This window comes from Dasypus novemcinctus, chromosome 2 (assembly GCF_030445035.2).
Source record: "Dasypus novemcinctus isolate mDasNov1 chromosome 2, mDasNov1.1.hap2, whole genome shotgun sequence".
NCBI lineage: Eukaryota > Metazoa > Chordata > Mammalia > Cingulata > Dasypodidae > Dasypus > Dasypus novemcinctus.
Window position 1 is genome coordinate 77,882,335 of NC_080674.1, and position 14,555 is coordinate 77,896,889.

Sequence of the window (14,555 nt, forward strand, 5' to 3'; positions counted from 1 at the left end):
TAATTATACTGTGGGGAGCCACCCGCTGTGAGGTCTGTTTACAGCCTCCAACTACATGGCGAATCTCATAACTACTACAGCCCTGCCCCGCCATTCCCTTCTTCTTCTTCTTCTTCCTTGTTTCTTTGTTCTCTCCTTCCCGCCACAACTCTGGTAACCACAGTAGCACGCATGTGCAAGGCGCGAAACTCTGCAGACTCCGCACGAACTTTCAGCCAAGCCCCTCCTTGGACGTCTGCCACCCGCAAGACCAGCCTATCACCTGTGGACACGTTCCCTCCCCTCAGTATAAATCCCCTTGTTCTACCCCCAATAAACGAGGCTTGATCAGAACCCTGTCTTGCCTCCATTCTTCTCTCGACTCCTGCCCCTGCCTCTGCTTCTTCCCACAGGCCCCTGGACTCGCCCCCGCCAGATTCGGGCATTATACTATTAACTTTAGTGCACTGTTTATGTTGTACAGTTCTATGAGTTGTGTGTGTGTAGTAACTTATATACAATCTAATTATCCCCCTTTTCTCTTTCAAATATACAGTTCAGTAGTGTTAATTTTATATGCAAAGTTATGTCCCCATCACCATCATCCCTTGTCAAATCTTTTCTGTCAACCCACATAGAAATTCTGTACCAATTAAGCACTAACTCTTCATTCCCTGTCTCTTGGTCCCTGATAGCCTGCATTCTACTTTCTGACTACATGAGTATGCTTATTTTGCTTATTTCATGTAAGACCACACAGTAGTTTAGTCTTTGTGTCTGGCTTACTTCAATCACCATGATGTTTTCAACATTCATGTAGTAGCATGCATCAGAACTTCATTCCTTTCACAACCAGATAATATTCCATTGTATGTATATACCACATTTTGTTTATCCAGTCATAACAAAATTAATAAATAGGTTGCTTCCATCTTTGGGAATTGTGAATAATGCCACTATAAATTGTTATGCAAATGTCTGCTTGCTTTTGAGTATATACCTAGAAGTGGGATTGCCAGGGTACATGGTAATTCTATACTTAACTTTCTGAGGAACCTCCATACCGTGTTCCACAGTGACCACACTATTTTACATTCCCAGCAATAATCTATGAGTGTTCCTATTTCTCCACATCCTCTCCAGAACTTGTTGTTTTCCATTTTTTAAAATAGTAGCCATTCCAGAGTGTGACAGTATCTCATTTAGTTTTTTTAATACTTTTTAAATTAAAGTTAATAGATGACAAAAAAGCGTTACATTAAAAAACATTTTAAAAAACATAAACATAAGAGGTTCCCATATACCCCACTCCCCCACCCCATCATTTTTATAAATTGTATTTTTTGAAGATATATACATCACACAAAAAATGTTACATTAAAAAATATACCTCCCACCCCTCCAACCCACTCCTCCCACATCAAAAACCTCCCCCATCATTGTGGCACACTCATTGCACTCGGTGAACACATTTTGGAGCACTGCTGCACCACATAGATAATAGTTTACCCTATAGTTCACACTGTTCCCCAGTACATTCAGTAGGTTATGGTAGGATATATAAAGTCCAGCATCTGACCCTGCAGTATCATTTAGGGCAACTCAAAATCCCAAAAATGCCCCTGTATCACATCTCTTCTTCCCTCTCCCTGCCCTCAGCAACTACTGGGGTCACTTTTTCCACCTCAATGCTACAATTTCTTCCGTTGCTAGTCACAATAGTTTTACAGTAGAATATCAGTAAGTCCACTCCAATCCATATTCCAATCCTCATTCCCTGAAGGCTTATGGCTTTGAACTTCTTTTCATGTGTTTATTGGCCATTTGTATATTTTCTTTGGAAAAACATCTATTCGAGTCCTTTTTGCCATTTTTTAAATGGGTCATGTGTTTTTCTGATGTTGACTTGTAGAAGTTCTTTATGAATTCTGGAGGATAACAAGCTCTCTGGGTGACTATTATGCACCTGTAGTTCAGGGAACTGGAACTCTGATGGTTAAAATAAGAAAACAAGTGCCTGGACTATAGCGCGTGCCTAATAAATGGTGACCGTGATGACAGAGGGGATGGAATGTTGAGAGGTGAACATCTCTGCTAATTTCCACAGCCCACGGGCAGTCTAGTCATGTCCACCCCACACTCTGAAGTTGGCCCTTACCAGAGATGTCTGCCAGCTGCCTGTCACAAGGAAAGTAAGACTATTTTCCCCTTTGATTGCTTCAACTTTCTCAGAGTTCCTTCCAAGGAATGGAATACAGTCATTAAATATGTTTTCAAAGAGCACTTACTATGATGGGAAATGTTTAGTATACAATATTAACTTTAAACAACAGGATGTTTGATATGGTCCCAATTTAGTTTAAAAAAAAATGATACAGCATAATTTTCCAAGATACTAATTTGTCTCTACTTGCAATTTTGCATTTTTCTTCTCTCAGTCCAGAAGAGGACAGATTTGCCTGCATAGTGAAGTTTCTGTACTAGGGTAGAAAGCAAAAGTTGCCTGCAAACCACCTCCTTTTCTAGCTTTTGTTTCCAAGAGCCTGAGCCATTGAGGCAGTTGTGCTGGAGGCCTCCAAGAAAGATATCAGGAGAAAAGGAATGTCCCTAAGAGAAGGACTTCCTCTGAAACTAAAAAGAGATACCTGAACTCTGAAGGAAAGAGATGTTTGTGGGTCCCCGTTGGGGATTGAGTCACGTCGCCACCAAAGACATGTTCAAGCCCGAGCCCCCGTCCGTGGGTGTGAACCATTCATAAAGAGGACCTTGAAACTTTCATGCTAATGTGCTGGAGGTGCAGTTAGTGTTGGGGTTTAAGATATATTTAGGGGATTTGAATCTCTGGACTGACAATGTGATAGCCAGGTCCTGAGCCTCAACAGACTCCAGCACCTACAATCTGATTTATTGGACTTACCACACTCAGCTAAGATGGAGTTGAAGGACAACCACCACACCATGGAGCCTAGAGTGATTACAACTGAAAGTGGGAAGATTGCATCCAGCATCCATGTGGAATCTGAGCCTCCTCTTGACATAGAGGTGCAATGGACACAACCAATCCAATATCCACATAGAAGAGGTGGCATTGGATTGGGAAAAGTAGACATGGTGGCTGATGGGTATGGGGAAAGGCAGGAAGAGATGAGAGGTAAAGGCATCTTTGGGACATGGAACTGCCCTGGATGGTGCTTCAGGGGCAATCACCGGACATTGTAAATCCTCACAGGGCCCACTGGATGGAATGGAGGAGAGTATGGGCCATGATGTGGACCATTGACCATGAGGTGCAGAGGTGCCCAAAGATGTACTTACCAAATGCAATGGATGTGTCATGATGATGGGAACGAGTGTTGCTGGGGGGGGGGGGGGGGGAGAGGTGGGGTGGGGGGGTGGGGTTGAATGGGACCTCATATATATATTTTTAATGTAATATTATTACAAAGCCAATTAAAAAAAAAAAAAGAGGACCTTGAAGATGTTTTCAGTTAAGGTGGAGGCAGACTGAATGAGGACAGGCCTACAGATGAAGTCCTTATAGGCAAAGGAAATTGGATATGGAAGTAGAAGGCAGAGGAGAGAGAGATGAAACCACCATCAGAATGCTGCAGACATTGGAGAAAATGTGGCTGATGCCTTGGTGCTGTTCTTCTTGCCTCAAAAGCCTTTCGTGAATAAATTCCTGTTGCCTAAGCCAACCAGTTCGTGGTATTAGTCATAGCAGTGCTGGCAAACGAGGGCAGTACCCATGGAGGGGGTCAGGCCTCACAGCACTCACTCTACTTCTCCCAAGAAACCTCTTCTAATATCAAACGTTTTCTCAGACTGATCATCTTCTTTCACAGACTGGAGGTGCTAAGGGTATGCTCTGGTTTTCTACCATCTCCTTTTGCAAATCTTGCATTTGTGTTCTCAGTTTTCCTGTGGGATGTGGCATCTATCGTTTTGAGATCTCAATGAAAATTTTTATATCCTGTACATATATACATATACATATATATACATATACATACATATATACACACACACACACACGTATATGTAGAAAACCTGGAAGCAAACCCCCCAAGTTGTTTACTAAGGTTGTGAATAGATGGTGGCAGTATAGGCAATTTTAATTTTTTCTTTATATTTGCATGTAATTACAGATGTTTCAACAATGAATAATAACCAGAAAAGTGCTATGTTGTTTTACAGAATTTCCCCACCCTAACATTAAATGTCTTTTTTCCTCCCTTACACTACTTTTACTAAGTAAAATGTCTTTTTCTCTGAAATCACTTTCTCAGCCACACTTTGCTCTTGTCTCTTTCCTTTCTGCATTGTCTTATTTTTCTTTATTACCCTCCTATCCAGCACAGCACCCACACATCAGAGAAACTAAAGGTGTGTTTTTGGAAATGAACCTACCTTGGGAACGCTAAAGATTTTCTTTGTTAACATCAGCAGAACTATAAAGCATATTTTCCAACTGTACCATTATAGCACCAACTAAATAACAGAGTCATCTGTCCCTGAAATGAGAGAGAACAAGTTATAATGTGCTGGTCTCTGGAGATCCACAGGGATAAACAAGAAACGATCTTTCAAAAAGGGGCTATTGGCAAACATCCTATCAACAATCCCCAAATGATAGAATTTGGTCATCAAATATTATCTGGTGCCATCTAAGAAATAATTGAAAGTTAATGCCCAAAACATTTAAAAATCCCGGATGTCTACCTAAACTGTTTCAATTTTAGAGGCTTTCTTTCCACACAACATTAGGGTAGACTCACTGTCTTGAGAAATGAAGGCATTTTGAAAATTATATAAGTGCACTAGCCTAGGCCATGGGTGCATTCGGTATTCCATTCCCCAGATTGGAGAGATGTTTTTGTTGATTTGCTTTTTATTTGAGAAATTGTGAGTTGGCAAAACAATCATGCATACCATACAGGATTCCCATATGTCTGACCCAGCACAAACATCTTACACTGTTGTGACACATTTGCTACAAATGATGAAAGAACATCATCATAATATAACTGCTATAGTCCACCACTTATATTTGTGTATTTTTCCCACAAACCATCCTATTGTTAATACCATGTATTCATTTTGTATATTTGTTATAGTTTATGAGAGAACATTCTTATATTTGTACTAACTGCAGTCCATCATTCACCACGGGGTTCACTGTATGATGTGATCCCATGCCTTGTGCAATCCATCCAAATTGTACTCTCAGTGGCTCTCAGTTTCATCAAGAGTTGTGCTGTTATCAGCTCAGTCTATTTCAGAACGTTTTCATTACTCCAAAAGGAAAAATCCCAAACCCCCATAGACCCCCCATTATTGACCCTTAGCATTGATATAGTACCATCTTTGCCACTGCTGTAAAAACATTACAATATTTTGTTAACTACAGTCTATATATTATATTGGTTGTATTTTCCCCATGTTTCTCCGTATTCTTAATACATTGTAATAGAGGAACATCCTTGTATTTGTACTGTTAACCACAATCATCATCCACCCCCAAAATCACTATGTTATATAGACCCTAGGTTATCCTCTAGCTTTCTTTCAATTGACATTAACCTCCATAGTCTACCCCTCTCAGCCACAATCACATTTATAAATAAGCAGGGTTAACTTTACTTATAATGTATTATCACATCAGCTCTAACCATTTCCCCACATTTACAATCCCCCTTACTAAACATTCTATTTCATTCAGCATCAGTTCCCCCTTTTCAACCCACATTCCATCTCCTAGTAGCCCATACTCTATAGCTTAACTCCATGAGTTTACTCCTCGTATTTAGTTCATATTAGTGAGACTAAATAATTGTCCTTTATGTCTAGCTTATTCACTCAACATAATGTCCTTAAGGTTCATTCATGTTATCATATGCATCCCAAGTTCATTTCTTCTTACAGCTGAATCCATCATATGTGTATGCCACATTTTGTTTATCCATTCATTATGTTTATTTGTTTTTTAGGAAGAGAATTTTAAAAAGCAAGAATCACCTTGAATTTTTCTTTAAAAAAGGGCTGATTTCTTTCCCACCTGACCTCCCACTCTCTCCGCTGTCCCTGACAACTACTGAATAGTTGTATGTCATAATAGTTTTGCTTTTTCTAGAGTGTTATACAAATGGAATCATTTAGCAAGGTAGCTTTTTTTTTTTTTTTTTTTTTTCAGTGTATATCTTTTTTTTTTTAAATTTTTTTATTTTTTATTGACTTTGTAATAATATTACATTAAAAATATATATGTGAGGTCCCATTCAACCCCCCCCCACCCCCCCTCTCCCCCCCCCCCCCAACAACACTCGTTCCCATCATCATGACACATCCATTGGATTTGGTAAGTACATCCTTGGGCACCTCTGCACCTCATATACATTGGTTCACATCATGGCCCATACTCTCCTCCATTCCATCAAGTGGGCCCTGTGAGGATTTACAATGTCCGGTGATTACCTCTGAAGCACCATCCAGGGCAGCTCCATGTCCCGAAAACGCCTCCACCTCTCATCTCTTCCTGCCTTTCCCCATACCCTTTGTCCATTATGTCCACTTTTCCCAATCCAATGCCACCTCTTCTATGTGGACATTGGATTGGTTGTGTCCATTGCACCTCTATGTCAAGAGGAGGCTCAGATTCCACCTGGATGCTGGATGCAATCCTCCCATTTTCAGTTGTAATCACTCTAGGCTCCATGGTGTGGTGGTTGTCCTTCTTCAACTCCATCTTAGCTGAGTGTGGTAAGTCCAATAAATCAGATTGTAGGTGCTGGAGTCTGTTGAGGCTCAGGATCTAGCTATCACATTGTCAGTCCAGAGATTCAAATCCCCTAAATATATCTTAAACCCCAACATTAACTGCACCTCCAGCACATTAGCATGAAAGTCTTATGAAGGGAGATCCCATCTGAGTCCAGATTCATCACACATAAACACCATTTCCAAAGAGGGGCCATCTGCCCTGGTAGTTAACCCCATCGGCCATGACCATAACTCCCATGGGTCTCTTTAGCCCTCAAAGGAACCAATATCTGGGGGTTGTATCTGCTTTATCTGTCTCTCTGACTCTGCTCAGTTGTGTATGAGGGCAAACCTTCTGCCAGCCTCCAGACTCTTTTTTAGAAACTCGTAGCCATATAAACTCATTTCTCCTTTCCATTTCCCCCTTACTTTAGGTCAAACAGCATTTTAAAGTCATGGTATTTTATGTAGACATGGATATTCTGCTGATCCGCATTGAACCTTCCGTATAAGGTCATTTTCCAGTTGCATCATCAGTTGGTAGTTGATAGTGGTCCCTCGTTGCCAGGGAGGCTCATCCCCGGGTGTCATGTCCCGCGCTGGGGGGAAGGCATTGCATTTACATGCTGAGTTTGGCTTCGAGACTGGCCACATTTGAACATGAAGGCTGACAGAAGGAAATTCCCAGGCACAAAGTTGCTCTAGGCCTTGTTCTTATTTTGGGTTTATCAGCTCACAAGCATAGTCATTAGCATCTGGGGCTCACTGTTGAACCCTCACTCCCTCCCGGTCCCCACCACTGTACCTGGGAGACTGTCGCTGCTCCCCTAGGGACCATGACAGAGCACCACTGGCCAGGAACCCAGTACCCCCCCTACTGTGGTTTTTAATTGTTGCCACTATGAGTATATCCAAACATTAGCAAGGTAGCTTTTTGAGTCTGGCTTCTTTCACTTAGCATAAACCATTTGAGATTCATCTATGTACTTGCAGGTATCAGTAGTTTTTTGCTTTTTACTGCTGAATAGTCTTTCAATGAATGAATGTACTACAATTTGTTTATCCATTCTCCAATTAAAGGCCATTTGGGTTTTTTCCAGTTTGAGGTGAGTACAAATAAATCTATAAACATTCATGAACAGATTTTTGTGTGGATACAAGTTTTCACTTCTCTTGGGTAAATATCTAAAGGTGGAGGGAAACGGACTTTGGCCCAGTGGTTAGGGTGTCCGTCTACCACAGGAGGCCCGCGGTTCAAGCCCCGGGCCTCCTTGACCCGTGTGGAGCTGCCCATGCGCAGTGCTGATGCGCGCAAGGAGTGCCATGCCACACAGGGGTGTCCCCCGCGTAGGGGAGCCCCACGCGCAAGGAGTGCACCCATAAGGAGAGCCGCCCAGCGCGAAGGAGGGAGCAGCCTGCCGAGGAATGGCGCTGCCCACATTTCCCGTGCCGCTGACGACAACAGAAGCGGACAAAGAAACAAGACGCAGCAAAAAGACACAGAAAACAGACAACCGGGGGAGGGGAGGGGAATTAAATAAATAAAAATAAATCTTAAAAAAAAAAAAAAAGATAAAGGTGGGATTGCTAGATGGTATGGCATTATCAGATTAAAAATTTTTTAACTTTTCTAATAGGTGTGAAGTGGTATCTCATTGTGGTTTTACTTTACATTTCCCTAATGACTAATGATGTTGAGCATCTTTTTTAAAAAAGATTTATTATTTATTTATTTTTTATTTCTCTCCCCTTCCCCTTCCCCCCCATTGTCTGCTCTCTGTGTCCATTTGCTGTGTGTTCTTCTGTGTCTGCTTGCATTCTTGTCAGCAGCACTGGGAATCTGTGTCTCTCTTTGTTGCGTCACCTTGCTGAGTCAGCTCTCCTTGTATGTGGCACCACTCCTGGGCAGGCAGCACTTTTTTCGCATGGGGCTCTCTTACAGGGCACACTCCTTGTGTGTGGGGCTCCCCTACACGGGGGACACCCCTGCATGGCAGGGTACTCCTTGCACGTATCAGCACTGCACGTGGGCCAGCTCACCACATGGGTCAGGAGGCCCTGAGTTTGAACCCTGGACCTCCCATATGGTAGGTGGATGCTCTATCAGTTGAGCCAGATCTGCTTCCCTGTTGAGCATCTTTTCATGCTTATTTACCAACTGTATATCTTCTTTGGTAAAATGTCTGTCCAGATCACTTGCCCATTTTTAAATTGGGTTGTTTGTTTTCCCATTGTTGAATTTCAAGAACTCTTTATGTATTTTATTTATTTTATTTTTTATTTCTTCTATTTTATATTTTTATTTATTTCTCTCCCCTTCCCCTCTACCCCATTCCCCCATTGCCTACTCTCTTGTGTGCATTCGTTGCGTGTTCTTCTGTGTTCACTTGCATTCTTGGCAACACCAGGAATCTGTCTCTTTTTTGTTGCATCATCTTGCTGCATTGCACTTTTGGTGTGGGGCAGCTCTTGTGGGGCACACTCCTTGCATGTGGGGCTCCTCTACACAGGGGACACCCCTGCATGGCACGGCACTCCATGTACGTGGCAGCACTGTGCATTGGCCAGCTCACCACATGGACCAGGAAGCTCTGGATTTGAACCCTGGACTTCCTCAATGGTAGGCAGATGCTCTATCCGTTGAGACTCATCTGCTTCCTTCTTTATTTTATTATTATTTTCTAAAGATTTATTTATTCCACCCCCCGCCCCCCAGTTGTCTGTTTTCTGTGTCTATTTGCTGAGTCTTCTTCTTTGGCCACTTCTGTTGTTGTCAGTGACATGGGAATCTTTGTTTCTTTTTATTGTGTCATCTTATTGTGTCAGCTCTCCGTGTGGGCGGCACCATTCCTGGGCAGCTGCACTTTCTTTCGCACTGGGCAGCTTTCCTTATGGGGCACACTCCTTGCACATGGGGCTCCCCGTAACGGGGGACACCCCTGCATGGCACGGCACTCCTTGCGTGCATCAGCACTGTGCATGGGCCAGCTCCAGACCGGTCAAGGAGGCCTGGGGTTTGAACCACGGACCTCCCATGTGGTAGACGGATGCCCTAACCACTGGGCCAAGTGCGCTTCCCTTCTGTATGTATTTTAGATACAAGTCTTTATTTTTATGAGATATGTATTTCCTCAATATATTCTCCAGTCTGTAGCGTAGTCCTTTCATTCTCTTTAGTGTCTGTTGCATAGCAACAGTTTTTAATTTTAATAAAGTCAATTTATCAATTTCTGTCCTAAAATCTTTTACCAATTTATAATCCTAGCATCTCTAAGTCAGTCCTGTTTTTTTCTTAACTTCAATCACATTGGAATTATGAAACTTTATTTTTGTCAGAATAATGGGTTTTTAATTTTCATTTTAGGAATTTATGAATAAGTTCAAGTATCTTTTTTTTTTTTTAAGATTTATTTATTTATTTAATATCCCCCCCTCCCCTGGTTGTCTGTTCTTGGTGTCTATTTGCTGCGTCTTGTTTCTTTGTCCGCTTCTGTTGTCGTCAGCGGCACGGGAAGTGTGGGCAGCGCCATTCCTGGGCAGGCTGCTCTTTCTTTTCACGCTGGGCGGCTTTTCCTCACGGGCGCACTCCTTGCGCGTGGGGCTCCCCCAAGCGGGGGACACCCTTGCGTGGCACGGCACTCCTTGTGCGCATCAGCGCTGCGCATGGCCAGCTCCACACGGGTCAAGGAGGCCCGGGGTTTGAACCGCGGACCTCCCATATGGTAGACGGACGCCCTAACCACTGGGCCAAAGTCCGTTTCCTGGAGTGTCTTTTTATAGTACATTAGCCATTTATTGTTCTTTTCCTGAAATGCAATTGGCATTAGAAGCTGAATCCACTGCTGAGACCTTTTCCCACTTTGGCTTTCATGCACAGTATAATGATGTACACAGTGCTTTCCTCTTGGAATCTGTCTAACCTAAGAGGAAGAGGCTTGCCCTCTTCCATGAATGGCTGCACTTCTGACTTTAACAGAGTGCCACTCACTCTTCTCAATGCAGAGCAGAAATAGTCACCCGAAGTGGACATAAACTTACAGTAAACACACCCAATTTAAATGTTGCAGTCATCAGAAAGAAACACAATGCACAGCCATTGGCTGGATTTCAAGCAGCTGCATGGGTCTGTGATGTCAGGAAGTTCCTGAATGCTCATCAAGAAAGAGGAAAGCATCTGTGAAAAGCATCGCTCCCAGGAGGGGGTCTGCCTGGAATAGCACGGAATGTCGTAAGTGGTGGCTAGAGTTCTGGGGGCTCTTGAGCAAGCTGCTGGAGGCCTTCTGGTGCTGATACTCTGGGCAGGGAGCAGTGAGGAATAGTCTACACTGGCCTCCATAGCTCAGAGCTGTGGGAGATGGATTCTCCAATTTTTACCTTGAAATTTACAACCTCCACAATTAATTATCTTACCATGTCTCATGACATAAGTATTACAAGGTTATTGTAGGGAGGAAAACACACAGAGAACCAAGAAAGGAAAAAAAAACAAACAAGTGTAATCTCACCAACCAGACATAATCACTATTAACATCTTCTTCCAAAATATTCCCATGCACATGTCTGGATATATCTATGATTTCTAAAAATGAGATTGCACCGAAAAACATCTTTAGTAATCTATTTCCAGCTCAGCAATCACATGACTACATTATTATCATCTGCTTAGTATTTAAATAGGTTCACCAAATATATTTCTTCAATTCCCTATTGTATGCAGATGATTTCTCATTTTCTGTTATTAAAAAACCAAGGGCACTTTCAAGCAAATACATTAGAAGATCGAATAAATTCTTGTTCTTTTTTGTTGGTTGGGCATTCAAACTTTCAATTTTACAATTGAGGAAACCCCAGAAGCTAGCAGACAGACAGAACCAGGCATTTTCTGTTGTTTCTGCTCCTGCCTTTCTTCTTTTCCTTTTGAGGGTTAATATATTTTTAAGTATTTTAATCATAAAAGTAATACATGGACAATATGGCACTCTTCTCAATGCAGAGCAGAAATTGTCATCCCAGGTGATACATAAACTTACAGTAAACACACCCATTTTAAACGTTACAGTCATCAGAAAGAAGTAACACAGAGCTACTGGCTGAATTTCAAACAACTGTGTGGGTCTGAGATGTCAGGAAGCTCCTGAGGGTTCATCGAGGGCTAAAGAAAGAGGAAAACTTGTTTTCTTTTCTTTTAAGGTGTAAGAGAAAATGGTCACAATAAAGACTCAGATTCAACAATTATCAAGATTGGGTCATATATTGGGTCATATATTCTTCATCTGTCTCTTTCAAGTCAAATCCTAAACATCATGCCATTTTTATCCCTACGTCTTCAAATATACCTGCATAAAATAATGACATTTTCTTGGAAAAATCAAACAAAAGCACAATGCCACCATTACACCTAATAATACTACTTCCATGGTATTATCTAATACTCAGCTCATGATCAAATGATTGATTGGCTGAAGAGAAAAAGAATAAGAGAAACATCACAATGTTTGTCTGTTTTTAGGAGATACCAGGAATTAAACCTGGGACCTCATACATGTGAAGCAGATGCTCAACCACTGAGCTACATCAACTCCCCCACTGTTTTTTTAACCTAATCTCAGAGGTGTAATACCATCACTTCTGTATTCCACTCGTCCCACCATCACACCAGTCCTGGCATGATGCGGGAGGGGCTTATGCAAGGGAGTGAACACCACGAGGCAGGGATTACTGGATGCCATCTTGTAGGCTGGCTGCCACAGCAGTAACCAAGGACGTGTGTGAATCCCTGAAGGTCCTTCCTGAGGTTGTTTTGGGGAGATGTATGCTAAAACCAAGCCCCTCATCCTGGCCTATGAAGCCCTCAGGATCTGACCCTTACCTGTCTCTCTACCCTCAGCTCACACCGTGCTTCCCAAACCTTAACCCCCCATCCCCTTTCTGGAGTTCAAATATGCAATCCAGGATGCTAAACTTCTGCTCTCCCCTCTGCCCCAGGTCCTCATGTGGTTGGCTCCTTCTCCTCTCCATTCACATGTTACCTCCTCAGAGAAGCTCTTCCTGAACCTTCAAGGGTCCTGGCTACCAATCACTCTTTGTTTTATCTCCTTGTTTTATCTCCAAAGCACTTCTATTTCCAGTAATTATCTGGTTTATGTATTTGATCTTTAAGTATCTGCCCCCACCAGATCGCGAGTTCCTGGAGAACAGACAGGAGCTTTCCTTGCTTTCTGCTGTCTCCTGAGCATCTAGAACAATACCTTGGATGTAGTAAATGCTCAAAAATTAGTTATTGAATGAATGAGTGAGTGGTAAAAAGTTCCTGGTCTCAAAAGGTCAAGCTGATCCATTCTCTTTACATTTTAATCCTTTCCAGGTAACAAGTTAGGCTTCCACCCACGTAGACATGAACAATCTGTGTTGCAAAATCATTTAGGCCCAGAAGAAAACTGAAGAAACTGTAAAAGAAAGCCCTAAAAAACATTTCAGTGAAGGAAGAAATGAGACAGGGGTTTGATTTTCAACATATGAAATGACAGGTGTAGAAAAGGGAAGAGTTATGGGCAAGAAGGCGAATGTTCAGTAAGGTTCATGCCTTGTCCCCATGTGTGACAGTTTGAAACTGGGTGGATCCCAGAAAACCCTGTCCCTAAGGCAAACCCATTGTTGTGGGTGTGGGACCCTTTGATTGGATTGGGTTCATTTGAGGGGCCCAAGATTGGAATATGTCAGTGAGGTGTGACCCAGGGTGGGTCTTGGTCCTTTATAAATGGAGGACTGAAAGCAGTAGACACAGAAAAAAAGCTGGAGAACAAAGAGGTCCCAAGAGACTGAGAGACAAGGTCCATGGAGAGCAAGAAGCTGAAGCAACTCCCCAGAAGAGAGGAGAGAGACGAGGGAACCCTGCCAAGTATGTGATTGCTCACAGCTGAACTCGGGGAGAAAGTAAGCTGAAGGAGAAGGCAGAGACCTTGTATTGTGCTTTGCCATGTGGCAGGAGCTCAGGATTGCCCACAGTTTACCTTCATGAGACAGTATTTCTGATTATGCCTCAATCTGGACATTTTCACAGCCTCAAAACTGTAAGCAAAAAATAAAAATGTTATTGACGTATATCATTCATAATACATAAATAAGTGCATAGTAAAATTTGTGAATTTATGAAATAAACATGCATATCATCATATAAGGTTCCCATACATCTCTCTACCACCAACACGTTGCATTGTTTTGAAACACTTGTTACAAACTACAAAAGAGCAACATCATAATATTACTATTACTACTAACTATAGCCCATTTCTTATATTTGGTGTATTTTCCCCCCCAATTATTAACACCCTATATTAGTATTATATATTTGTTAACATTCATGAGAGGGAAACGGACTTTGGCCCAGTGGTTAGGGCGTCCGTCTACCATATGGGAGGTCCGCGGTTCAAACCCCGGGCCTCCTTGACCCGTGTGGAGCTGGCCATGCGCAGTGCTGATGCGCGCAAGGAGTGCCGTGCCACGCAAGGGTGTCCCCCGCTTGGGGGAGCCCCACGCGCAAGGAGTGCGCCCGTGAGGAGAGCCGCCCAGCGTGAAAAGAAAGAGCAGCCTGCCCAGGAATGGCGCCGCCCACACTTCCCGTGCCGCTGACGACAACAGAAGCGGACAAAGAAACAAGACGCAGCAAATAGACACCAAGAACAGACAACCAGGGGAGGGGGGGAAATTAAATAAATAAATAAATCTTTTAAAAAAAAAAAAAAAACATTCATGAGAGAATGTTCTTATATTTGTTCTGTTAACTATAGTCCATCATCTACCACTGGATTCTCTGTGTT